Here is a 27,658-nt window from a genome sequence, read left to right as displayed (position 1 = left end):
TGACCAAAGAATTTTTAACCAATAAATGTGAATGGTTTATTTGCACAATACACAAACATGCAATGGGTCATGATTGGTTGAACTTGACTCATTAACTCTTGTGAACTCATTTTCCTTGGCAACAGATGCACACGGTACCTGTTAGCAGCCGAAAGAGACACACTGGGCTTTCAAGTGACTTCAATGTAAACCCATCTGTGACTGTACGAGACACGCTGGGCTTTTGATGCAGTATAAAGAGAGAGAAAGTTGGCACATAGAGGAGGTGGGGTGGATGGATGGCTCAAACAAACGCAGGACTTAAACTCAGGAGACCACGGTTTGTGTCACATGTGAAACCAAAATATTATTTGGTGGTTTAAGTTTTAATGTATATAAAGTTATGTGGGTCATATGAAGTGAGTTGCTTCTGAAACTTTTGTCATGTGACTTTTATCATGTATTCAGTGATGTCATGTCATGTGAAGTACATAACATAACATAGTTACTGTAACCCCAAACATGTTCCTGCCCCAAACCTACCCAAACGGTGACCATTTCACAGCACTAACCACGTGTGAAAAGACTCTCTCAAATCTCTGAAAACATGGGGGCAGTGAGGGGATAACTAAAGATGGATGACACGTCTCCACTTCTTCTCACTGTACAAAACTAAAGCCAAAATATCCTGGATATGAGCGTTGGTGACATTTGGAGCCAGGGTCTGCACAGTAGTGACCAGCGTTGGAGCTGTGGTATCAAATTCCCACCTACACAGCTGGCTGACTCAATCAGAGCAGCGCTCAGCTGTCAACCACGGCATAAAAACCTGTTTTTATATCATCATATAACTAGTCTCACAAAGCTAGACCTGTCTATGCAGCATTGGAGAAGAATCTGTGTCCACATGTACACATTCTGCTACAGGGGACAATAACGCCCTTGTTTGCATTCCTTTAAACCAATCACAGTTATTATTTTGGTGGAGCATTTGCTGATCGGGAGGCAAGCTCTGGCATGAAAACAACTACATCACTGCAAACGAAAAGGTAACAGCTGTTAGCTTGTTAACACTTGTACCATTAGGGTTCCAGGTCCTAATTTGTCTTTGTCAGTGTGTAGGTTGCAGCTAGAAGGTTGTTCTTATTTCACAGAGACTTTGAAAATGTAGATAGTGGGCACCGCGATGGCGCTTGAAGCAATCAAGAAGTAGCAGGACTTTCACCCACAGCATGCATCCAGTGTGTCTGACTATCAAATAACTAATTAAAACCAAACCAATTAATGAAAAAATAAACGCTTGAGCAAACATCAATGTGGCAGAAATTACCTGAAATGACAGAAACCATGTTTGGTAAATATCTATTTGACATATAATTTGATGTTTTAGTTTGGTGCATGTGCTATCTAATGACATTGGGAGGCAGGAGGCAGCCACCAGGGGGCGACTGAGATGTCGTGGCTTCGGTTTTGGGGAGCTGTGATCTTGTCTATTTTGACTGTGGGTTGGTTTAACTTAACATCTAAAGGTAAGGTAGATTTAATATCTTTAGCAAAAATCGTTAATGTCATTCCTTCAGTTGTTTCTCTTTTGTCATTTGATATCAGATCACAGCTGTGAATGCGATGAATGGATTACTGCTTCTTCTGCTGTCAATGTTGTGGTACATTTTATGCTGAGTATTTTTAGAAGCCTCGGCTATCCTCTTTTGACAAACGGTTACACACTTTTTTCCATCCTGTTGTTATTATTATCTATTTTGACCACATACCGATCTCACCACTGCATTGCCTGAAATCAAATGTATTGGAGTCCATCTGAAAAAATATTTTTCCATCTGACCCCTTATGTCTCCTCCACTTTCCAACACAAAGCGACGCCCTTGACTGCAGTCCCATACATATATACCACTTCTGCAAAAGATAGATACTACCATACTACTACTTCACTATACAATATAATTCTATAGTTTTTTACTGTTGCCCTTCACTGTTATGTTGCACTGTGGTATGTCTTGTATGTCATGTAGCAAGTTTTTATTCTGCAAAATGTCCAGTGAATACAAGCACACATTTTTGATATAGATAAATTCTATTTTACAAGTGCTGAGAGGTTTTCTGCAACAATATCCCTTCACACTGCACTGCTCAGCCAGTAACACAAGGACTCTCCGTGAAAATGGTACTCCACTCTGCAAAGATCGATTGTATTATGCACTTCTAAAGACTTTAACACAATGAGCTTCATTCACCAATATCTTCTTAGGTTTTTTTTCTTGAGGAAGTCCTCAGGAAAGTCCAACTCAGATTCATGAAAGTGTCCTTAAACCACATAATTGTATGAATCCTTGTTCTTAGAATGATAATCCCATTGTCCTCATAAGTGCCAGTTGTTCCTAATTAGCACAGAGAAACACCCAACCAAAGTCCATATCAGGGCATGAGACTGCAGAGCCATGTGGATCTGCACACACAGAGATCACACACAGATAAGTTGAGAAAGATGGTGGAGTGTTATCAGCGGTTTTATCTCCCAGACAATCTCAGAATCAGAAGGTAAGGTGTTTTTTCAGAATTAATACAATTTCATAGTACATTTATTTAAAAGCTGTAGCTGTAAAACCATGAAACATGTGGACACATTTAAACATAAGTGTGTAAAACCAACAAATATATGTATAAAAAGCAAAAAATATATATGCTTTACTGAATAGATGTTCTCTTCTTGTCTTTGCATGTCCATGTGTTTAAAAAGTGTTACTTAAGTGCTTAGTTTGTAGTCAGAATGTCAACATTTGCTTTTGCTGTATAAAGCAAACATGGCATCATTTATAAAGGTCACTACACTGGTTCTATTTTTTAATAATTTTATGTACAGAACTCCCACAGAACAACCACCCTCTGAGAAGGAACCTTGCACCTTGCAGCCAGTACCTCCAGGGGTGCAACCAGGTCCCGTTTAACTGCCCCATGTCTGATCTCAGATCTGTCCTGGACAACCCCACATGCTTACACAGAGAGTCTGAACAGACCTCTGAGATGCACTTTAAGGAAAGTAAATGTTTGTACTAGAGCCTGTTTGATTTGTGATGTTTCTTTCTGCAAAAAATTATTATTTGTAAAATATTCTCTGCCTATTGTGCCTTTATGAACAATAGGCAACTGCAAGATTTTCAAACTATAAGAAAACTTTGGACTGGAACTTAAAGATTGTCTTTGGTTATCTACAAATGAGACAGCAATTTTGTCAAGCAATCAAAGGTGGATTTGCAGGTGAAACACAAAGGAGAGGTAATAATGAACCACAATTGTTTCCAGGATGGTTTTTAAGCAATCCCTACCTCATACGTTAAAGAAAAATGAGAACAAAAATAGGCTTTAACATTGACAGAGGAAGCATATGTCTATATGCACCATCCAGTGGCAAACAGCCACACTGAGAGAACTCTGCTGGAAGAATGTGATGTATTTTTATTACACTGGCTCGAAAAAAAAAAAAAAAGAGAATCACTGCCTCACAGTTGTATGTCTCTGTGAACCAGTCAAGTTGCAGTTTATATCCATGTTTGTCCAGACTCATATAATGTATGTAGTGAAGACGTTGAAGGAATTTAATAAAAGGTAGGTGTATTTTTGTCAAAATGGAAGTTATCACTATACTGAAATTATCGCAGTGAATCATTTCCAGTGAGAAATGTTCTATTTTCACTTTTAAAGAGGAGTACAGAGGACTGATAGAGAGCTGAACATTATGATGTCACAGTGAAGCTCAGCTTTTGGATATAAAATATCATGTCTTCATCATTCTATCCTATTAGACATTAATGTGAAATTTTGTCATAATTAGTAAATGAATTGTTGAGTTATGGCCAAAAATGTGTTAGTGAGGTAACAGTGACCTTGACCTTCAGTTCTAATCAGTTCAGTCCAAGTGGTCATTTGTACAAAGTTTGGAGAAATTCCCTAAAGAGGTTCTTGAGATATCACGTTCGCAAGACAGGGACAGACGTATATATGGACAGACAACCTGAAAACAATCTGAAAAAAACTCAATTTGGCCTTGTAAATGCTTTCCTTCTCATAATTTCTGAGAGTACAATGTCACTCTGTCCTTTTTCCAGGACATACATAACATTATAGTGACTGTACTTGATATTAAGATTCCATTTAGGCTTGTTACATTACACTTTGATTATACTTATACTTACAATGACTTCAGGAAGACACAAGTATTTATTTAAAATAATTTTGGTTGCAACACCATAACTAGGTTGAATCACCTTTAAAATGGCTGAATCACCCATATTTAGACTTTATTTAAATTATCAAGGATATTTATGGAGTGGGGAAACATTTTCTTTAAAGCTGTAAATACTTACTATACTTAAATACTTTAAGGCCACTAGAGAAGGTTATTGTATTTTATAACTTTTTTGGGTGTAAACAGTGGACTGAATCATTTCCTGACCACTGTCATCTAAAGGAAATCAATAAATGTGATGTCTTTTGTGCTGTAAACAAGTTCATTCCAGTCTGATGCCAATATCTCCTTGGTTACCCTCTCTTGCTTTTTGCCCTTATTTCTTTCTTTCTTTCTGTTTCTTTGGCAAAGTTTGCTTGAACCTTTCTTGTAGTTTGTGATTGGATATTTGCAAAAATATACAAGAATAATAATGACATGAATAAGGTCTATGCTGTAAAACAATAATTTATGAAATTCTCTTAATAAAAATAAAGATCTAAACACATTTCTGTATATTGTTGTGTTTTCTGTGATTTCATTGTTCCTTTGCACTGCATATGTTTTGTCAAATTGGTGAACATCTTGTGTTTGTTCTATTTGCATATGTTTTGTTAGGCTGCAGTGCATTGAGCTCTCAGGGCTTCCTAATATACCCCAAATACACCCATCTAATTAATTAATCAGTCATCCATTTGAGTGGCAAAATGCTTCAATCTGCATGACCCTTTTGAATTTGTGCACACATATTACAGCGTCCAACCCCTGCTCTTTCATTAGCTCATAAGAAGAGCAGGTTCAGGCAGCCAATAAGTGATACAAAGTAGCTCTCCTGGCCAATAGGAGAGCAGGATTTGGGCACTCTAATATGCTCAAACCAATGCAGCCTAAGTGACTTCCTTTGGTTCAGGGTGAATTGGTGCAGAGTGCAACCTAAACCTAGAAATCAGAGACTCGTTTGTACCTTTTATGGTGGGTTTAAAGGTATGCAATTGGCTCTCATGAGGGCTCATTATGTGCATGTTATGGTGCATCTGTGCATCTATTTTTCAGTGTGTAGTTACATTTCATGCAGGTGTCCCTGTGGTCTTTTATAGTGGGCTGTTCTCTGGTGCAGACTGCCCAGTTTCAGGCCCTGAAACAGCATGCTGCTGAAACAAATGCTCATTCTGGCTCTGCCTGGACAGAGGGCCTATTAGGACTGATCGCCTGCAACATCAGCATGTTGGAAGCAGATGGCGGGTGGTGCCTGAAGTCGTATCTCTCTCCCACACCAGGCTCTCTGGGTAAATTCGACATAAGTTTAATTAATGATTTGATAACTGCAGAGGCGTTAAAAGGAGCGTGGAGACAGGCGTGAATTCCAAATGTAAGAGCTAAACTGGCTCGTAATATGATGTGATGGGATTTCTTACCACATGCTTAACCAAATGCTCTCTCCTTCGCTCTCTGTCTCTTGCACTTATTCTGATCAGCCCAGTGTGAGCTCCACTGCATGCTGTGAGCAAGAAATAAGTTGCAGATCTAAGAACTAAACAAAGCAGATGTTTACTGAACGCTGTGCTTCCTGTGAGACCTCACACAACGGGAACAGCCAATTGTTCTTAAAATCAGGATGTGGTCAACCATCTGTAAGTTATGCAAGTCAAGTTGGATTAATAAAGCTAGGCTGAAAGATCCCAGCAGGAGTTTGTTAGTTCAAAATACCATAGATGGGTTACTGAACAGTCATACTGGGCAGAGGTCCAAGGTTTCAGAGGACCAACTGGACTGAAAAATGTCAGAGACACAAAACAGACCACAGATAGACTTAAAATCACCAGAAAAAGACATGAAACAACGACACATTGATAATAAAGAAATAAACAGATGCTAAAAACAGTCATAAAGAGATGCAAAAAGAGCTCAAAGAGATGCAAAAAACAACCACAGAGATGCAGCAAGACCACAGAGGTGCAAAACAACTACAAAAAGGAATATAAAGACCACAAAGAGATGCAAAAAACAACCACAAAGAGACACAAAATGACCACAACGACACTCAAAACCAACACAGCGACATAAAACAACCACAAAGAAGACTCAACATGACTACAGAGAAACAAAACAAGTGCAAAAGAGCATAAAAGGATCACAAAGAGATGCCAACATAGTGAGGTGGCCTGGTAACACAATTGGAAGAGCATGCACCCCACGTACTGAGGCTGCGAGTCCTTTGCAGTGACTGTTGGTTTGATTCTCGCCTGCAGCCCGCTGCAGTGTATCATCTTCCCCCGCTCTCTCCCTCCTTTCCTGTCATATTTTCAGCTGTCCTACAAATAAGTGCTAAAAAGTATTTTTTTGAATAATAAAACCAATGAAGTATTGAAAAAACAAACACAAAGCAACACAAAATGACCACAAAGAGATACTAAAAATGGATCGCTTGGTGGGCGTGATGTACAGTGTTATTAGCTGCTTTAAACGCCGACCAATGTCTGTGACATGTCTCTGGAAACACATAGGCATCAAACACTCTGCTAGCCATGTTACAAAACATCACCACAATCAGTCATGTGATGGAGCCAGCTTGCAAAACAAAGAACCATAATGAAGATGATGGTGATGATGATGGTTGACTTCCAAACGGCCTTCCCTCTACAAACCCTCCCCCCGAAAGCCCTCTTCCCTATTTCGCGGCACAGAAGAAGGAGAGGTCCTGTGTCCCACGGCCAGGTTGGAAAGAGATGGACTTATGCACCCGCGTCGTTTCTATGGAAACAGAGCAAGTCCAATGTCAGGGGACAGCATGTGTGATCTCTGTGGCTCTCACACTGAATATATAAACCCCATGAAACACACCACATTAATTCCCTGCATTCACATGAGAAGAAAAACACCAGCCACCTGTCAGCAGAATAAAAATCCACACACCCCCCTCCACCAGATCAGGTATGAGTCTGCGCAGCCAGCAGGTAAAAACCACACACCCACAGTTTGCAATAAAAATCCAACCACCATTCAAAACCATAATCACCCTTATTTCACAAGTATCTGCGCGGAAGCTGGAGACTTTGGCCTGAATCTGCTCTTCCACTCAGCTGTTCCTCTGCCTTCTCTGGCTACAGTTTGAGTGAGAGCCATCTGTTTTTGAGCATTAAGTACCATCTTCTCCTCAGTCTGACACACTCTTCCTTTGGCAGAAGGTTTTTCATTAGAAAAGGTGCGAAAACAAGTTAGATGTTTTTTTTTAAAGCACTATTTGGCCAAAATTATGTGGACTTACTTGTGCAAGGATGGAAAGTAACTAACTCAGGAACTTTACTTTAGTTCAATTTTAAAGAGAAAGTTCACCCTGAATCAAAAATACATAACTTTTGTCTGAACTGTTTTTTTCAAACAATCAAAAGTATATTCATTTTTCTCCATGATAGAGCTATCATTGCCCGGGCCTGTTGAAGGCCTGTTGATGACTAAAGTTATTTGTTTTGAACTAACAATAAAGTTCTTTCGATTTATGCTGGGCGCACACAGTTTTGCTTAATGAGGTCACACTCGACATATTATTGGACACTGGATACTTTTTGTATATTTTGCTAGTTTATAATTGGTGTTTTGAATGCAGGAGTACTTTCGCATTGCTGTGTGTGTTCTTTTACTGAAGTACAGGATCTGAGTACTTCCACCTTTGTACTTTCGCCCTTCTCCATACTTCTGTGTACTTTTAGTCTTGGGCTCTTTTTCATAGTTTGAGCAAGGCCTCCAAATTTCAGTTAAGCAAAATCTAAATCCTGTAGCATACAATGATTTTTTCCAGCTTCCAACTTTGTGGTTCCGGTGACCTCCAGCTGCAAGACTGAGGGGATTTGCTGGTGAGTGAGAAGCGACTGGGATAATAATCTGGTGGAAAAACCTCTGGGTCGGGAGTAAATTGCTGCCCTGAGTGAAGAAGTTCAACTCTCTCACAGTCATGTCTGCAGTTTGGTGCAGCACCCTAATGAAGCCTTGTATAGTAGGATTGGGCATTAAAATTTTCCAGCAGACCATCATCAGCCCATCCATTTTGATTGCAACTGATATCTTTGCAAAACACCCTGTAACATGGCTGCCTTTAGTAGAGGGAACTGTGCAACTGGGAGTGAAATAATCCATTATCTGCAAAAATTAAAGACAGTTGGACTTCATCTTTACAATTTACCAGAGACACAGAAATCCATGGACAAAGACATGTGGTCAGGAACCAACTTTCCTGATATTTATATGTATCTGATTTCAATGCTGGGGAAATACTCAAAGCAAAGAGGGCATAAAAAAGTCGTTGCTTGGTTGTAATGTTACTTTAAGACAGGATTTGTGGGTAAATTAAAGTGACGAGGTTGTGTGGAAGAGTCTTTACAGATATTTGACATTATTGGAGAGACGTGTTCACAGGCAGCAGCATTGAGGATGCGTGACATGATGTCCAATTGTCAATATACTATAAAAATTAAATTATGACTTTACCAGAAATTCAACATCCCTGTCACAAAAATGGCAACTGCAAAACCACGTTTCATTGCCTCGATTCCAGTTTTTTCTGTGAATCTACTTGCTTCACTTTTTAGCCTTTGGTAGTTTGCAAAAAGATCGACCGACTTCTTGTTGAATCTGACAGATTTGTTTAGTCAATTGCACAACAGCTCTTTCTCATTTTAGATGTGTTTTTCGTGTTTTTGCGGCAGGCATTCAAGCTGAAAGCTAACACTGCCACTCAGTACTCATCAGTACTCTCAGGATGTGACCACACTGACTCTGTCTACTGTGACATGACATACCCTTTATTTGACTGCCACAGCTGAGAGGAAACAGACCTGAAGGTGAAGCTCTCAATTTACTCATCAATCTCTGTTCTAACCCTCACCTATATCATTAGCGTTTGGCACTGATAAACAGAACAACACCATGGATAAAAGTGGCCAAAATTAGTTTCTTTCACAGGGTGGTTATTGGTTCTCCTGTGGAGCTCAGATATCTAAAGAAAGCTTGGCTCAAAAGAAGTCAGTTGAGGTTTTTCAGGAAGGTCCAACTGAGAAGAGACCCCGGGGTCACACCCTAAGAATTCACCACTCATCCAGCTGACTGGCTGACCAACTAGAAAAATCTTTATTTTACCAACGTGCTTTGGTGCAGCATCTCCGTCAGGGTGATTTACAGAATGTTTAAAAGCATACCCTATATACTCTCTGCAAGAAGGCTGGATCTTGACCAGCTGACCCTTCATTAAGCCCCGCCCTCCTCACTTACTGTTGTTATGCCTGTCAAGCTTTAGATTCCCGCACTGCACATATTTTTACAGTGATAACGGTGGCAGATTCAACATTGAAATTGGGAGTTAGTGTTGAAATGTGAAGTCTTTGATTCTACAGAGAAGTAAAGGACAGCAACTTCTCATTTCTAGCTGACGATCATGGATTTTATCGGCTAAAATGACGACTCTCGTTAACGGATTTTGTGTGTAGTGTAGCTAGCTAATGTCAGCTAAAGCTAATGCATGAACTTGTCTCCATCTTTAATCCAGAACCTTGTGTGTGTATTAATGTAACTTACTTACATTATATAATGTCAATACTAAAAGACTAAGGCTAAAGCTAGCTTACAACTCAGCAAATCTCGGTCGGACGGGGAAATACGAAATGTGTATGTATATGCTAGAGGACAGAAGTGGATAAGGGAAGCACAGGGATTAGATTAAGTGCCGCAGACCTGGAGATGGTCATCTAGTCAGATCAGCTGGGCTACAATCGCCAAACAGAGAAAACCGGATGCTAACCCAGCTGATACGCTTTCCCCGTATGCGAATGCGCCACCTTAGCACGCAAGAGAGATGCATCATTGTTGGCCCACTCCCTCCTCCTCCTCTTTTTTAGAAGACAGGGTTGCAGTGGTGTAACATCTGGCTGTTCAGTGAAACTAAGAATACTATATGTACATGTCGATGTAATTTTACAAGGCCTGTGGTGTGTCACCTTGTTCACATGGAGCGCGAAGATAATTGGAAGATGATTAGAGATCATATGAGAGTAGAATGTTAATTTGTCTCTGCAGAAGAAATGGTCGACAGACGCTGTGGCTGTTAAGCAGATTGGTGCAAACGTACTTGAACAAGTGTAATTAAAAGATTTAATTTTAGATAAGGACAAGAGCAGTACTTGTAGCAATAAACATTTACACATACAGTAGAGAGATGAGGCTTTTTTTTATTTTTGACAGTACTTGGTGCCAAATCATTACCATGAGACCTCAACTTAAAAGTGCACACATATTGATTGAAGTTGTCTACCCGTTAGGATTTAATTCTTCTTATCCAGAGTTATAGTACCACAACACAAAACGGAAAGGCAAAGTGACTGTCCGGGGAATTTGAGGTCCAGCTGGAATTTCAAAGCTTGTTTTTTGTCTCTTTCTGTTTTTGTGCCAGCTGGTCATCTTGTCTAAAATAAGACAGTTCGAATGGAGTTTAGCCAAGGACATCTATGCGCTGTGACATTTCTATTCTCTGTAGTCGGCTCTCCTGGTGACAAAAAAAAAGCTGAGAAAAACACCTCTTGTGTGTTGTTGTGATTGAATGACCTTGGGTTTGTTTGTTGCTGTCAAACTCTGAAACAATGCGCTGCAGAATCTGGGGACTTTGATTCTTAAGACTCAAGTTTTTCCGCAACATTCAACAACAGCAGATTAAAACTCCCTGGAGACTTGAACATCCACTGCTGTCAGATGTCCTGTTTGTCTTTTGTCTGCTTTTCTCTAAAAGGCTACACATGCTGTTTATTGTTCAGCCAATTTGAAACACTCAGGCTTCATTAGTGGCTATCAGTTTTCACAAATGCACACTTAATAGGCCATTATTTTTATGCTCTGCTTAGTGTAAGTAACACCTTATATCCACTCAACTCCCCATCAGTTTCAGCCACTTTCTCCAGAAATGGTCACTGTGTTTCGGGTCACTGACAACCTTTCAGCACACCTTAAAAGTAATTATGAATTCATTGTTGTGAGCCACTGTAAGTCACAATGTCATAAATCATTTCTGTCCTCTGCACTAAGCCTGATCAAACTGAATGGAAACTATTTAGTGCAGAGGATTTGCAGTATTAAAAAGGATTGCATGAACAATGAGCTGAGGAAATGACAATACAGCTGATTTAGTCGGACCAGAGGGCAGGCTGTGTGGGTGGCAGAGTGGCCTGCTGCTTAGAGAGACTGTCACATAACTGATTTTCCCCTATAGATTCATGTCCAACAGCACCTGAGTGTCTCTGAGTAACACACTGACCCTCAACCACCTCATTTTAAGTAGCATTATATTCATAGTGTTATATAGTTTTAGAGGTTGTTATGTTAGCCTCAGCTGGACAGAAGGTCTCTGCTCCACAAGCTGACTTTTGATTTCAGTTTTAGAACAACACATTACTTTGGGTATCACAACCGCATTAGTATATATGTTCTCTCTCCCATCCCCTATCTCATTCCCAACTCGTCGACACCAACATTTTGTTACCACCTCTCATCAGCTCATGCAGATGGCCCAGCAACTTAGGTGCTGTGCGCTTCAAAATCAATTTGAGAATTTAGAAATCTAATTGAGTTAAAACCTACAATGCAACCTAGGAATTTACAGAGCCTAGGACCCTGAACAGGCTCACAGGTTTTACCAATGCAGCAACTCCTCCAGTGTCCACGTCCTTCCCTTCGCCGTCACGGCAACTCCAGCCTTGCACGACTCCTAAGCCGACCCCGAAGTGCTCCAACCATCGAGACACCTGGTGAGTAGTGTGTTCCCCCACAGCTACCCTAGCTTCAATAGTGTCACTCCTGGTCTGCCTCGCTGTGTCTACCTCACTACATACACAAGATCTTCCTGGGCGACAGACTCCCTGCTGCCGACCCAGGCCTGAGTAGAACGGTGTTGGCAGACACTGCAGGCTGCTCGTCTCGTGGATGTGGCTGGTGGCTCTCGGTAGGACTGCTTTTCGCTCGGGTGCTTGGTGTAGCGTCTGCTGCGACCCGTGAGCTCACTTCCTGCTTCATTCGTTGGGTAATTAGGTCATTCCCCGGGGGTGTGTCTTTCTCAGGGTCATGACAATTCAGTAAAACACCTCAAAAACAGACTAAAAACAAGCAAAGCAATTTAAAAATAAAACAATCACAGCAACCCAGGTAAAAAAAATCATATAAAAACACACAAGCAGCACACTAATAAAAACATGCAAATAAAAAATTACACAGCAAAACATGCCTATAACCCAACCTTAACCTGACTCCAACATAGACACAAACCATTTCACTTTATGCTGAAACCATCATTTCCAATTTCAGAGTTCATATGTAAACGTAAACAGAATCTGTAAACGTTCATTTTAAGCTGACAACAGGCTTGTTCAGTATTTTCCTGAAGCTACCAGAAACACTTTCCTTGATGTGTTGTGGTTAAGAAGCCATTGTGATATAAAACGCTCCCACTTGGAGACTCAGCCTTCTCCACTTGTCCTTGATTCATCCCTGAAGGCTCCTTATTCATTAACAAGCTCTCACCCTTTTTTTACAAAACGTTTTCCTCAACTCAAGAAAATCTATACTAGAGGATTGCAGGGAATAATAGAGAGACTAATTTGATCAAATCTCGGGATTTGCTTATCCACGTTTTTGTCTGTGCAAACAAAAATGTTGCTGGACAAATTTGCTTTTGATTGATTTAATTGTTTTAAAAGAGCCTTGGAGGTTTTTGTGCGCATGCGTCCCCGTCCAAAGAGCACCTCAAAGAAATGCATTTTGAGTACAAGCACTAAATTCGCCTTTGATTTGGCTTTAATACTGATTTTTCTAACGCAAATCTTGACTTAGAAAAAAAAGGTGACACCCCATCAAACTGTTCACTGGACATGACAGTGCACATATCAGTAGACTGTTTAAAGCAGCTCCAGATGATTTAAACAGTTTTTTTGTTTTTTTATGGTCTTGTTGAATACTGTTTCAATATATGCCAGGGGTACAACAGGTTGTACCTTTGTTAAAAAGGTTAAGGACACACTTGTGTCTTGTGAGGTTACGAGGACTTACCTTGACCTTTGACCTAAAATCTAATCAGTTTATCCTTGAGTGGAAAACTGTGCCAAATTCTCTCTTAGCGTTCCTGAGAATTTGCAGTCAGGAGAAGGGGCCTTCACATGGTAAGAAATTTGTTCCGGACTCAAGGCAAGGCAGGGCGTAGAAAGGCAAAGCGCAGTGCTAGAACCGCTATGTCCTGCCTGCCTGGTATACAAACAGCTAAGTTCATAAACTAGATGATTCACAAATATTATAGCCCAACCTGATTATTCATATTTTGTCAGGCAAAATGTTTTTAATGTTGTGTTATAGAGTTTGGGGAACCTTGAAACGCTTTTCTTTGGTCATGTCTGCAAGCGAACCCTTGATTTGTATGTTGTTCCTTCATTATGACATTAAAATGATCATTCTTGCGAGACCTTCCACGGGTCTGGGGTTCCTGTCAAGACTCGACAGTCGTTTTTTTCCCTTCTCTGCTCGCGTCACCTCCACACGTCTGTGGTCTCTTCTGCCTGCATCGTCACATACAGCTGTTATCTCATTGGTTGCTCTTTGAAATGTCAGCAGCAAACGAGGTCTCTTTGAGCGCAGTGGTCAGCGGCAGATCCGAGCGTAGTGGTGCTGCATGGTCTCATTTAGCCAGTGCAAAGTGTTTTTACCGCTGATCATGTGTTGGGGCCTTTAAGTCTAATCAGTTTGTCCTTGACTCCAAGTGAACATTTATGTTAAGTTTGAAGAAATTTCCTGAAGGTGTTCTTGAGATATCGTGAATGAGGGGCAAACAAATAAAAAAAAAAGCTGTTTGTCATAGTGGAACATTTAGCAGCTGCAAAGCCAGATAACAAGCCAAAAGGAACGAGAATATTGACCTTAACATTCATCAGTGATGTGATCATCAGCACACATTTGCCATATTTACTTTATATGGTGACAATATATCAGTGTTGTGTTTGTTGTTTCTTGTTGCCTGTGTCCCCAAGTGGCTAAAAACCACCCATAGCAGAACACACAAACAATAAACAACAACCAAAACACCAGGGGCAGATGTAGCATTTCTCTTTCTCTCTAAATCAAGGGCCACAGAGGGGCCACGGTCTACTTTACATAGCGGAGCCCGGTATCAAGCAGAAGGTCACGGCGGTTCTCCCGCAGGAAAAATTGATTGAGATGCTTCATTTTCTCCAGCAAATCAACTCGGGGCACGGCTGTCTCTGCAGAGTTGTGCAAACACAAAATTCATACACTGTACAGCAATGTCATTTCTTGGAGAGACACAGAACTAAAATAAAGTGCAGACTTTTCTCCCATGTTTGTCCTCTTGACAGCTTCATTTCAGACAATGCTGGGACACCAGAACTGTCCATCCAAGAAGGGAGAAGGTAAAGGATGCATTTTAAATGGATTATGCAGGTGAAGTATATCAAATTATGTTTGCATGTCTTTCAAAATTTTGCCAATAAAGTGCTCTGTAGCGAACAGGGGCACCTCAGGAGCCAATCAGATTCCCCAGATTGCCCCACCTTGGATCCGCCCTGTTGCAACACGCAAACAGCAGCTAATGAGAAGAAATCTTGCGTGCGTTTGTCTCGTGTCGTTCTAATGTTTTGTCTCCAGTGTCTCTCTGTTGTAGCTGTGTATCGATTCAGATAAATGTGGAAAAGTGTCAGTGGTTTCATTGTCGATCAGCAGAATGGCCTTTCTGGATCGCTCTCATTAACTCAGTAACACACCCATCTGCTGTCACTCACCAAGCCAGAATATCAGATAAAATTGGCACCTTTGCCCCTGATGCAGAGAGAATTCAAATGAGCTGATCAAACATTTAAAGACCAGACACTTTTTGTTCGTTGTAATGTGGAGCAGGAGTTTGCTATTCACTCCATGCTCACGTCAACCTGGCTCAATCCCCAAGACTGTGAATAAACTGTGAACAAAAAAACACAGAAGAAGCGGCAATATTCAGATCACATTCTTTAATTAGATGCACTATGTGGAGCATTTTATCGTCAAAAATTCCTTGTCAGATTGATAGTGATATGTAGGTATAATTAACATAAACAAATCAGATTGCTGCCAAGATAATAGCTTCCGTCTCACACTGGTGGTAATAGCTCGTGTCAGTGTTTCTCAAAAAATAAACATTTCACATAAACCGTGTTGCTTGGTGTCACAACCTTAACACTTTCTTTTATTTTTCAGTTTACTGCAGAGGATAAACATGTTGAAACAGATTTTCTTTTTCTTTCTTTCTTTACTTCTGTGCAGTTTGGGAAAAAAAATTAACTTTTATTTATTAATGCTAAGAAATACCTTTATGATGATTGCAAGATCAGTCATGATATGCACTCATTCATCATCTAATTCTCCAATGAAGGTGTTTGCACTCATGTTGCCTGTGGCATGTAGTACGTGCAAAGTAAAAAAGGCAGATTATTGATTTGGCACACTTCATACATGACATGAGGCATTCAAATTGCATCACGCACATTTAAACTTTTAAACAAATTGAAACCAATTGTTAAAAGATTAAATAAAAGCGACTGTGAATGAGGCTCGACTGACATTGTCCCCACTTTCCTGTTTTTCAGTTTCATTGCACCATTTTTATTGGTCCACAGAGTTTGTGAGAGAACATAAGTTCAAGCAAAGCTCCACTAAGCTTATATTTGATAAGAGTCCAGTCAACAGAGTAACTGAAAATATCTTCGGAGGTGTGAGGGACTTTAAAAAGTTTTCTGTTTTGTGGCCCTGAACGCAGCACATTTCCATCCCCAGACTGCAATATTCGGTTTAAACTGCCTCTGCACATTACTTGCATCCAAGACGGAGTTTAAAAAGAGAGAAATATAAAGCAGATTAGTGGTTCTGTTAAGGAGAAAGTTCAAAAGTTTAAAGTTTCTCTACTTGATGCATCTTGATTAGCGGGCAGTTTACTGAATAGTGGTTAAAATCTGGCACAGAGCAGCAGTCCAGCAAGTTAAAGAGACAATTTTATAGATCTTGTTCCATCTGGAAGAGTTTATGTTTTTGTGAGCACAAACCTGAGAGTGTTTTCCCTTTACAGTATGTTCAGTTTCGGGTTATTTGATTCACATCAACAAAGTTTGCCAACAAAAAATGACAAAACAAACAGGTCCTGTTTGTTTGTGCCTTGATTTGCACATGAATACAGACGATTTATCTGGTTCTGCTGAGCAGCGCAATATATCAGCTGAATGTGCTGTGGTGTAAACTGGAGAACTTTGGGGAGCGCTTGACTAACAGTGGACTTTGTTATGGAAGATCTATCACCAGTCTTTCTCTGGAAGGTCCCAGTGGCCAGGAAAGTGGTGAGTGAGTGGATGAGAACTGGCAGATGAGGTGGGCTTGATTGTTTTGTTTTATCTAAAGCGAGGCTCCAGAACTGCACGCAGGTTTTGATGAATCTCGGGAATCAGTCTCGGACACCTAAAGTTTCATTTACCATCACCCCGTCTTAGTCATCAATAAATGGTTTCACACTTTACAATAAGTCTCCCTTTTGCCAGTTACGAATTTTTGTAACTCATTAGTAAGAGTCTTTATCGTCTTTGCATAAAAGAAGTTTACTGGTACAGTCAATACAGCACAACACGGAAGACATCACTCCATTCATGTTTGTGCACAGATTACAAAGCACCTCAACACCTGGGAGTTATCTGTGTTTTCTGTTAAGTGATGCAGTGGCAGAGGGAACAAAACTTTTATCATAACATGCCTGTCTCTAGTTCAATGAACTGTATCTACGGCCAGATGGAAGCAAAAAAATGGGTTGACAGGGTGCCTGGGGTCGTGTACTGTGGTGTGTGCCTTGTGTGTGATGGTTTATAATTGTTTGTCAATGATTTATAAAGTGTTTACAACCTTATTAGAAATTATTTATAATAATTTATAGGGATAGCTTTACTTTAAAGAGGTACCCACTTTTCTTCTGTTTGCATGAAATAAATGGCTTATTCTTCATCATTATTAATATTTTACAGCACGAAATGATGGCTTTTGTAAATAGGAAGCATGCAAGTATTGATGAATGCCTCTGTGCACACGAACAGGCTAAAATATCCAGTCCAGTCTCATTCCCAACTTGCCCCATAGCAACTCATGCAGATGCAGATGATACCTGTTTGCTACTGAAAGTGACACTCAAGTGACCACGTCCACAGCTGTATAAGATGCGCTGGGCTTTTTGACGTAGTGTAAAGAGATAGAAGGTCTGTACATATGGGAGGTGGAGTGACTTTTGTCCAATGTACCAACCAAAACATTATTAAAAGTTGTATGATGTTACGTCACATCGCTTTTGTCACATGGTCTTATCCTAAAGCTGAGCGAGTAATTTTTGCTCCACACTGCAACTTTTTTAAAGCATAAATCGCATGTTAAAACAGCCGTCTGGCCATGTCAGATGCAGCCGCTACAGGGTACCTTGTGTTTAAGGATGAGATGCTAAGGGGCGGTGACAAATCATTGCCGTGTTATGACAAACAACAACAAAAGCCCTGTCTAACACTGATGCCCTACTCTGTGCAGTCTATCTAAAAGCAGCCGTGTTGACAGTTGGCAGGAAGCTCCGTGAAGGTAACCCACACTGACGTGAACTAAAGGCCTGTCTGTTCTGTGCTTGTCTCCTCAGTGTAATGAACTCTCTGGTGGACTTAACTGCATGTCAGCCCATTCAATCCATCTGCCCGCTGGAAATCCCACTGGGTTAAAAGCAGCGAGGTGTGCTGGTGAACGCCACATAAATCACACACATACACACACACACACACACACATTCGTCTGACTATCAATGTCTGCTCCTTTATTATAGATGCTCCTCATATCTGTGCTGTATATTATAAAGCTGTTTAATGAAACATAAATGGATGCGGTGGAATTACAATAACATGCCTCTCTGACTTTGTATCTGACGGTGAATCCTGATGGTTAGAGGGGCCGAGCTGCTGCAGCTGAATGGGCGGTAATAACTTATAACTAATATAACACAATATCTGTCTGAGATCTCCAAAAGCCTCTTTAGCAAGGAAGATATTAAGAAGTGAATCATTTATTTTCCCTCAATATAAAAACCTAATTGAGACTCCTTTAGGACTTCCATTATTCATGTTCCTGCAAGCTGTGGTCAGATTCCAGATAGGCTGTGGGAATCCAAAGATCAGTGTAATTACAGTATGAAGAATGGCCAAGCGATGCATCAGACAGAAGCGATTTTCTCCCAAGGTCTTGCGGATTATTTTGCTGTTTCATTCCTCAGCCTCCCCGCCGTACCAGGTACCTCGTAGATCACACAGCTACAGTATTACTCTGCTATTACCGAGCCTTACCTTCAATAGGTTTCATTTTCAGAATAACAATGGACTCGTGGCTACAATCCAGCTTCCAGGAGGGAGTTTATGAGCAGGCGGTGGGCTTAGTGAAGTCTGCTCGTATCAGCGGGAGGCACAACGAGGAGCTCCGGGGCGAGGAGGGGTGAAGACCTGAGGAGAGCAACGTGTGATCCTCAACATCCTGACAGCGAACACATCAAAAATATGACTTAAGTAAAAGTATATATAATCAGGAAAATGTTCTAAGGGTTGCTCTGATTGTTATATGATTATATATTAAACAAAAATAATTAAAATTATGATTTACTCATTTATTTTCAGTGTATATAAAAAAATAGGTATTTTATTCGACAGGATGAGGGTTGTGTACGTAGGGATGATGGAATGTCAAGGAGGGATAAAAGAAGGGGGTCCAGAGAGGGTTCGTCGTTTAGCCGAGTGGCTGAGAACCTGATGGGTCGAGACTCAGGGCGTGGGGCAAGTCTTGATGTGCTTTGGTGCGTCATCCCCCCTGTGGCTTCTATAGGAGACAGAAATAAGAATTACATAGCTGGAAGTATTAACCCTACCATGCATTTCTTTGATGGTGAGAGGAAACTGCAGCATCTGGAGGAGACTTGAGTGGACACGGCGAGGACAAGTGAACTCCCAGCGGGGGGGGGGGGGGGGGGGGCCTGCCTGGATGAAGTTGAACCTGACACCTTCTTGCTGTGGGGCCACTGTGCTCAATACTGAGCAGGGGGAGGACTGTGAGAACTGAGACAGGAGACTGAACAGGAGACGGATGAGACATGCCTACAGGTATGCACAGGTGATTGGAATAGAGAGGAGCAGGCGGTTAATTAATGAGACGTGGGTGATTTGGGTTTGTGGGAGGCACATGTGGTTAAATTAGCAAGATGCAGGTCATTGAGTTCGAATTGAGAGTGGTGTGGTCTTGTTCTGTAACTTTGGTTTGGTTGTTGACTTTGTCTTTATGCACAGAAAAACTTTCTCTTGTTTGTTTAAGTTTCTTCTCTGTAGACAGAAGCAGGAAAAGAAATGACTCATTTTTACTGAAAATTCAAGAAAGCTAAGACAATTTTTTTTTTCAAAACTTATTTTGCTAGTTAAACACAATATTGGTTTAACAATATTAGAAATGTTTCTGCTGCTCTTCTGTTTGAAATGGACAATCATTAAGCATATTATCTGATAATTTCCCCTCTCAGTCGACCTCTTAGAATGAGCTGAGTGTTAAACGTGATTAGAAAAAGCACCAAAACAATGAAAAGCACCTTGTCCTTGTGTCCACACATTATTATATGCTACCTTCTGCACAAATGCACAGATAGGAAGGAAACATTGTCAGTATCAACCATAAAACTCTCCTGTGTTTCCCTGTCTTTTTGAAATATGAGCCTATTTGATGATCTGCCTGCATTTCAGTTTCTCTTTGGCTGCTGTTCGTCTGTGTTTTTACATGTATGTCTCTTTCCATTGTCCTCCCTGTCCGTCATTCGCCTTACTGTCTTTGTGGTTTCCTGCATGTCTTGCACTCTGTTTGTTGATCAGCTTGTGTGCAGGTCTGCCCATGAGTCTGTCTTGGTTTCCCAAAAGAATAAGATCCCATGTCAGAGGAAATCCTTTTGACAGGCAGACGGCTCTGAAACCGTCCCAGCGACCCTCCTCTGCTCCTCCGTACTGCTGACCTTTCACATCTACGGTATCAGCATTTTTTCTGTCGGAGCAGCATTTTTACCCTGCATTCTGTTTGGTCTTGTGTCAGAAAGAAGAGACAAAGAGAGAAGGAGACAAAGGCTATGGAGACAGTGGAGACAAAAGCACTTTCACTGCTGCAGCTCTTCAACTGGATTCATGGCTGCTGTTGTTTGATTAAAGAGAAGCAGACCTGGGAGAGATGCGCCTCAAATCGAGGACACAGGATGATGTTGACCTCGGGGTGGGGGGGTGGCGGGGCGTTCTTCAGCATAATACCTGTGCCTTGTCCTGCTAATCTGTCTCTGAGAACAGATAGCTCTCACAGAATGCCAAACTATACTTGCCTGGATGTCTACAGGTGATCAGCAGGACGCCGTATCGCTAGCATCACAGTTTCCTCCGAGCGACTCTTTTTCTGCATGGATTAATTCAATCCGAGTGTGGTATTTCATTCGTGTCCCACACCTTGGGCACTCTAATAGGAGGTGTCACACCTGTCCTACACCTGAGCGGGTCAATCGTTTTGTCTTGCTGCAGATAACCTCCTCAGAGCTACTGTCATTCAACAGTTTTAAATCTCAAAACTAATCTCCAGATTGGCATTTTCTCCGCCTCAGAAATGTGTCTGCTGGGAAAACGAGGGGCACTGAAAATAGATTTGAGGTGCAAAACTTCGAAAAGCAGATATTTTTGTGATACAAATCTTTCAGACGAGAGTAGCAAAGTGGGCAAATTTAGACTGAAATGTTTCCATTGAAGCATTTATTAACTCCCTCTGACCTGAACCATCTCAACACCAGGCAGTTAATGATGCTTCTGGGTTTAGTGGTTTAGTCTATGTTCATTACTGGACACACACTTTTGTTTTTTCCCCACATTTCAAGTGCATCATGAGAGTGAAAATAAACTTCACAAGACCTAAAACTAACAAAACTTTTCAACATTTCCAAAAGGCTGTCAAATCAACTTTAAAATATACAGACAACCAGTAGAATGTGATACACTTCCAAGCTATTTTAAATAAAATTTCATTCATTTTTGCTGCAGCAGCTCACGCATCTGGCCTCCTGGACCGCTCTGCTGCTTCCTCCTTGCAGGAGTCTTGTGGTGGGTCACAGCAACTGACTGCACCTAAGAGGTGTGAGGGGCCAAAGGCACAAAGCAGCTGCTCTTCCAGGTTGTGCTTTCTGTTGCTAAGCAGCCTCATCATATCCTCACGGCCTCCACACGTGTTTAGTTTGGTTTGGGTTTGCATCTGTTACAACGAGAGACATAATTTCATTCATCCACAGCAGCCTCACACTACAAACTACAGCCATATCTCCACTTTCCACCTTATCTTCTTATCAATCTTACTAAGGGGGTTAGTACTCAACCAGCATCAGAGAACAGGATGAACATTGTTGTCAAGCTCGTTGTTGTTGAGCTGTGCACCAGAACCAAGGAATAAGCTTTAAAGTGAAATAAGGTAGTAGCAGCAGAGAGTGTGATGAGGTGTTTGCAATTTACAAACTCACCTCTATGCCAATAAATTCTACACACTGGTCCTTTAAGTTATGTCACCTGCCTGACGCACACGTTAAACAGACCCAAACTCTCCCGCAGTAGGCTGCTGTTTGCCCAATTTTACAGTAACTTACACGGCTTATGTTACATAAGTAACTGATTCTAACCCAAACCATGATCTCAACCTAAACCTAACCAAACTGCAACGGTATCACAACGTTAGCCACCTAACGAAGAAGGTCCACTTTGATGAAGGTCTGGCTTGTCGCCAGTTCTCTCCAACTGTAATATGTCATTTCTGGAGTCATCCGCAAATAATCTATTTTCTCATTTAGGAATGAGGATGTATTTATGCAGTGGTTTGTGGTTCTTTAGATACTATAAAATAGGGTCATGTTTATTGTGTTGTCTGAGAAAAGTTAAGGTGATGTATTAACAACTTCATAGTGGTCATTTTCTGAAAGCTTGACTTGATATACACACACACCAGTGTTTTAAAAATGTTGGTGCATATGGAAGTTACCATCAAAATATTTTAAATTAATTACTGATTGATTTCTTGTGACCAGATAGATAGACAGGAAGTACTTTATTGATCGCAAACTGAGAAATTCTTATGTTACAGCAGCAAGTCATCAGACTTACCACTTGGACAGTAAGTATACAGTAAGTATACATATAAATACCAAAATACAAAAATGGAAAATAGTTTAGAAAGATACTTGGCTTACTCTATAAATATTAATGATAAGTTACCATGGAATATCTGAGAATATAGAAAATATATACAAGAACAATCTATATTAAAATACAAAAATATACAAGCATAATATACAAGGATACATTAGAGCAAACATAAAAATACAAGTAATATACTAGAACAAGTGTGTAGTGAGGTAGAGTGGGATTGGAGACAGTAAGATGCAGATGGTACAAAATGACCCACCGTTTTAAAATAAAGAAGCCAGGCGATGTTCCTTCTTATTTTCTTATCTGCCTCTTTTGTTGTTTAAGCTTTACTTAGGGAGCTATGGTTAAATGAAACAATGCTGACATCGGTTGTGGATGGGATAAGAGAAGCAGTCTCTGTTCAAACTCATTTGCTTTTGCAGCACTAATAACAACATCACGCTACATCTGCCTCCAGACATTATTCACACACAGTCATATTGTAGGTGCTTGAACCAATGAATGCCATGCTTTTGTGAGACTTTCTAGTCATATTGCGCCATCCGAGCTGGAGGAATTATTCATTTAAGGCAGGAAATATTTAATCACAAGTACAACCTCATCCTCTGAGTATGCAGGGCAGCTCTCTGTGGGAGGACGCGCTCTCCAACAGCATAATGTATGTTGTATCTGCATTCAGTCCTTATACTTCTTCATTTCTCCTTTGGTTGAGAGGATAGTCAGCAGAGGTCTCAGAAGGATTAATTATAAGCCCCATAACAAAACAATCTAATGAAAAGCTGTCAATCCGTCTGCTCGTCTGTCTGACATCGCTGCCAGTCTCTCCTCCTCATTAGAACAACACGAGATAAAACACGAGAGCAGAACCGACATGCTAAATTCGTGTAATTTAGTCACACGGTCACGTCGAGAGGCATTTACTGTATCGTTGACTACAGTCAGACGTATTGATGTGTGTGACTGTGTGCGACTCTGAGGGCTGGAGCTCAGGGACAAACCAGACAGAGCAGTATTATCATGCCGTATTGGTGGATCTGTAAGGTTTAATGATATTCTGTACATCGGGAAGACACACACTGGCTGCCATCCCGCTGCTGTCCTCTGCAGCCTTGAGCGGTCTCGCAGCTACCACTTCATAACTCTTTCTCATTGACATTCATTGGAAACGTTTGAGGTGGCAAACTTTTGCTCGATGGTTTCGCAGCAACAAGCTTATGAATTCAACATCGGTTTTGTAGAATGACTCAAACACTGTTATTTCGCTTCGGTGATATGCAGGAGAGTCTTTGGTGTGCTGTTTGGAGGAAACCACACATTAAGTTAGCTACAGGAATATTGATGTCTCAAAACACTGTCTGGTACATCTCCATTTACTCTAAACTCTGCATGTCCTGATCTTCTCTGTCCAGCCAGCAACACTCCTCCTCTAAACTTCCTCTGCTGAAATTACACTTCCATGCCGGAAAACACCCCAAGGCATCCTAATAGTGCCTTCATCTCTGTGCTTTTCCTGGCTTCTGGCTAAAATATGATGAAATAGAGGGTGCACTTACAACGAAGTCAAAAGGCGGGTGCTGGAAAATGCAACATGAATTATGTGGAGGAGAAGAGGTGAAGAGAATGTGAGAGGCCACAGGTTTGACTGCCAGGCAAGGCTTTGCAATTTTCTATCAGGATATATTCCCCTGGGACTTTACCACAATTTATGAATATTTTACTGTCCGTTTTCCTCGGTGTGTCACGGCCCTGTTACAGGAGCTTTCTGTTGGAAGATGTCTGCCAATGGTTATGCTGCCTTAAATTATAGGGAGGTCAAGTGGATTACAGGAGGACTACATGTTAAATTCAAGTTTTCACATGTGAACCAAGTTTGACCTGGTATTTACTGGACCTTTAGAATCAAAACACACTAAAAGCTTCTGACCCATTGTTTTAAATGACAGAAAAGGCGCTGAAAGCAACTTGATGCACGTCAAACTGCCTTGACGCTCGCACTCGGAACTTGTTTCGATTTTGGAGCGTCAGCCAGAGATTTTTTTTTTCTGCAGGTGCTGTACGTGTTTGAGGAGAGTTAAATGGAGTTAAATAATAAAGGCATGAACATGAAGAGCGAGGGATGATGGACCTGCAGCACCTAAAACCATGTAAAAGGAAAAAAAGCTGACTCGCAGCAGAGAGGTAGGGAGGGAGAGTTAGAAAGCCTGTGAAAGCCAATTTGTGTCCTTTTAAATACTTAATTACTCCATGCTGATTGGCTTACCCTTCTCAGACTGGGAGCTCTCAATGAATTTGGCAAGACTGGGACCAGACATCGCTTTTGAGAAGATTGATAACAGGGAATAGAAAAGCATTCTACCTTGAATTACACATATTTTCTGTTTAAAAGATAATTTTACAATCCAAGAGAGTCACAGTTTGTTCTAAAACTGTTTAAGTATCAGACCGTGGAGATGAATCATTAGAAAAATGTCGCAATGTTATGACTTTCTCTCTCCACAAGCTGGCATTAGCTGATGAAATTGTTGGTTCTAGCTAATGTAAGCATGCATTAGATCTTTTACAGGAAGAAAAAAAGAATACATTTATCATTATTGGATTTGGAGGGCATATTGTTAAATAGGTGCACAATATGACTCAGGATGTGATCTAAAAGTGTTAAAAAATGCATTTTTCATTTAATCTCGACTTGAACACATCAAAAATCGTTTGATGAATAAGTGTTTTATGAAGGTTACTCAGTAAGGTTGTGCATATGCCTGTTATATGTTCCACTTTGCTAAGCATACATTTATGCCTTTTCTGTTTTCACAGTGTCATGTGGTTCATCATAGGATTTCATAACAAGCACATTCAAATATTTATAGTATTCAGAGAGCACAGAGCAGAGTTAGTGCATATATATAAGTGGCTCATCAAGGCAAATTCCAATCAATCATGCTGATATGGTACTAAAGTATTGATTCCATGTACGTGCCTTTGTTGCATTTCTATGTGGTTTCTGTATATGTCCCATTGTTTTCTGCTCTATGCTTTTATGATTATTGTATGTACGTTTTGTGCTTTTATTATTATTGTATGGTTTGGACATTATTGTTTTATGCTTTAATGTGTTTGTGCATCTTTGAGTGATTACTCTTACAATTCTTTTCTGTCCTCAAGTGAGCTCTCCAAGGCAAATAAATTAACCATGTTCATATGGTAAAGTATTGAATCATGAATACTTTGTTTAATTGATCACTGGACCAACATGATCCATCTTTAGTTAAGCAGCTGTCATACTGCAGGCTCCAGTGTGTAACATTTACAAGGATGGAATAGAATATGAAAGAATGTGGAAGAGATGGAATATGAAATCCATATAAAGTATGCTTTTATTTGTGCATAATTATAAAAATAATAATCATTGTGATCTTGTAACTTTTGAATAAGCTGTCTGTCTCTACAGAGGGTATGGGTCTTCTGAGGCTGACATGTTACACAACAGTGCATCGTACTTTGTCGGAATGGGAGAGCGAATCAAAGAATCGTATTAGATGACGTATAGCGCAGGGATTAAAGTGCGTGGTCCACGTGCATTCAGGGTGTGTCCAACTTTATTTTGCTACTCAAACGGTGCATAATCAGGTAGCAAAATAAGAAGTGGCTGATTTAGTCTCTTGAATAATCATAGGTGTGTTTTGGGTGTAAAGTGAGTGTCATTTCCGATTCCCTTTCAGAGCTAGGTCCAGCTGCCTCTCGCTAGTTAAGTGGTGGACTCATCGAGTTTGAGAAGTGAACAGAGAGGCTGAAACGACCCACTTGTGGTGATTCAGGCACTGCAGCTAATCCGAAAGTCACGCTGTGTTTCAAGATAACAGTGCACCAAGAATCCACCTGGCAACACCTCATTTTAAGACCGACACACCCATGTTCATACAGAGGGGCGCAAGTACTTTTGCTACCTTCATAATGTGGGCGCTGGGTGTGAAAATGACATCGGTCAGTGAATAGCAATATTGTGATAATATTGTATATATTATGGTTTATTAATGGGTTTAACATACTTAATAATGGAAACACATGATTTACATTATTCATACTTGATGTGCTTAATAATTTATATGAAACACTGCTGATGGAAACAGCTAATTATGAGCAGCATTTAAAGGAAAAATATAGTTTCATTAATTTGAACTTTTAAAGATTTTTTTTTATTTGCAAAGACGTGCCCAGAATGTCTTAAGCTTTAATAATATGTAGATATGAGGTGCAGAAGTTCTTTTACTTTCTCTTCTGTAAAGACTGCAACACATTAGCTACTACACAACATTTATCAAGTAATGAAGCTTTAAATGAACACAGTTTCCATAGTTTAATTTCTTGTTGTATCCTACTTCTAGATACATATACTTAGATACCTAATGCTGCATTTCTTATGTCTTTTGGGCAGAACCATGTACAGGAATTTAAACTGCAGTAAAAATGTCAGATTTAGACTGAAGGCTATTTTTTAGCTGTTGTTCCTGACTTTGTATTTATGGAAGAAGATTCCTCTGCTTTTAGCTGTGCTCATTGTCTCCATGTTCGTCTAACAAACCCTATTTTTATCCTCACAGAACAGAAACAAGTTTCCATATAACATGGTAAAGAAGGCTCCTGTCAGAGGAGAGACTCTGGCATTGTGTTCAAAAGCAACAGCTGCGGGCGAGATCTGGGAGCTCTGACTGGAGCTGTGAGGAAGGGCTGACAGAGAGGAACAGAAAAGCTTGTATTTCCTCTCTCGTCGGTCCCAGCTGCTCCATGCAACATAAGGACAAAGGAAACAAACAGGACCCTACAGAGACAGGTCAATAAGAAGCAGACATTTAATTTCTGTCTTTTCCACACCAGTAGACGCGGTCAGAGAAGTTATCTGAGGGATAGGAAGTAATTATTAGACGATAATGAAATAGGATCACCCAATGCAGACTGTTGGGCGTCTTAACAGAGTGTTACAGGTGTGCTGTTTTTCAACAAATTCAAAAGATATGAAGTCACTTTGATTATATGAACTTCATATGGATGATAACTCATTATATGTGTGTTAAACATCGATACTGAATATTTGAAGTGCTTTCAATACACTTTTTTTTTGCAGTATCAACACTCTGGT

This window comes from Lutjanus erythropterus, chromosome 7 (genome assembly GCF_056507025.1).
Source record: "Lutjanus erythropterus isolate fLutEry1 chromosome 7, fLutEry1.hap2, whole genome shotgun sequence".
Classification (NCBI taxonomy): domain Eukaryota; kingdom Metazoa; phylum Chordata; class Actinopteri; order Lutjaniformes; family Lutjanidae; genus Lutjanus; species Lutjanus erythropterus.
This window is presented reverse-complemented; position numbering follows the sequence as displayed.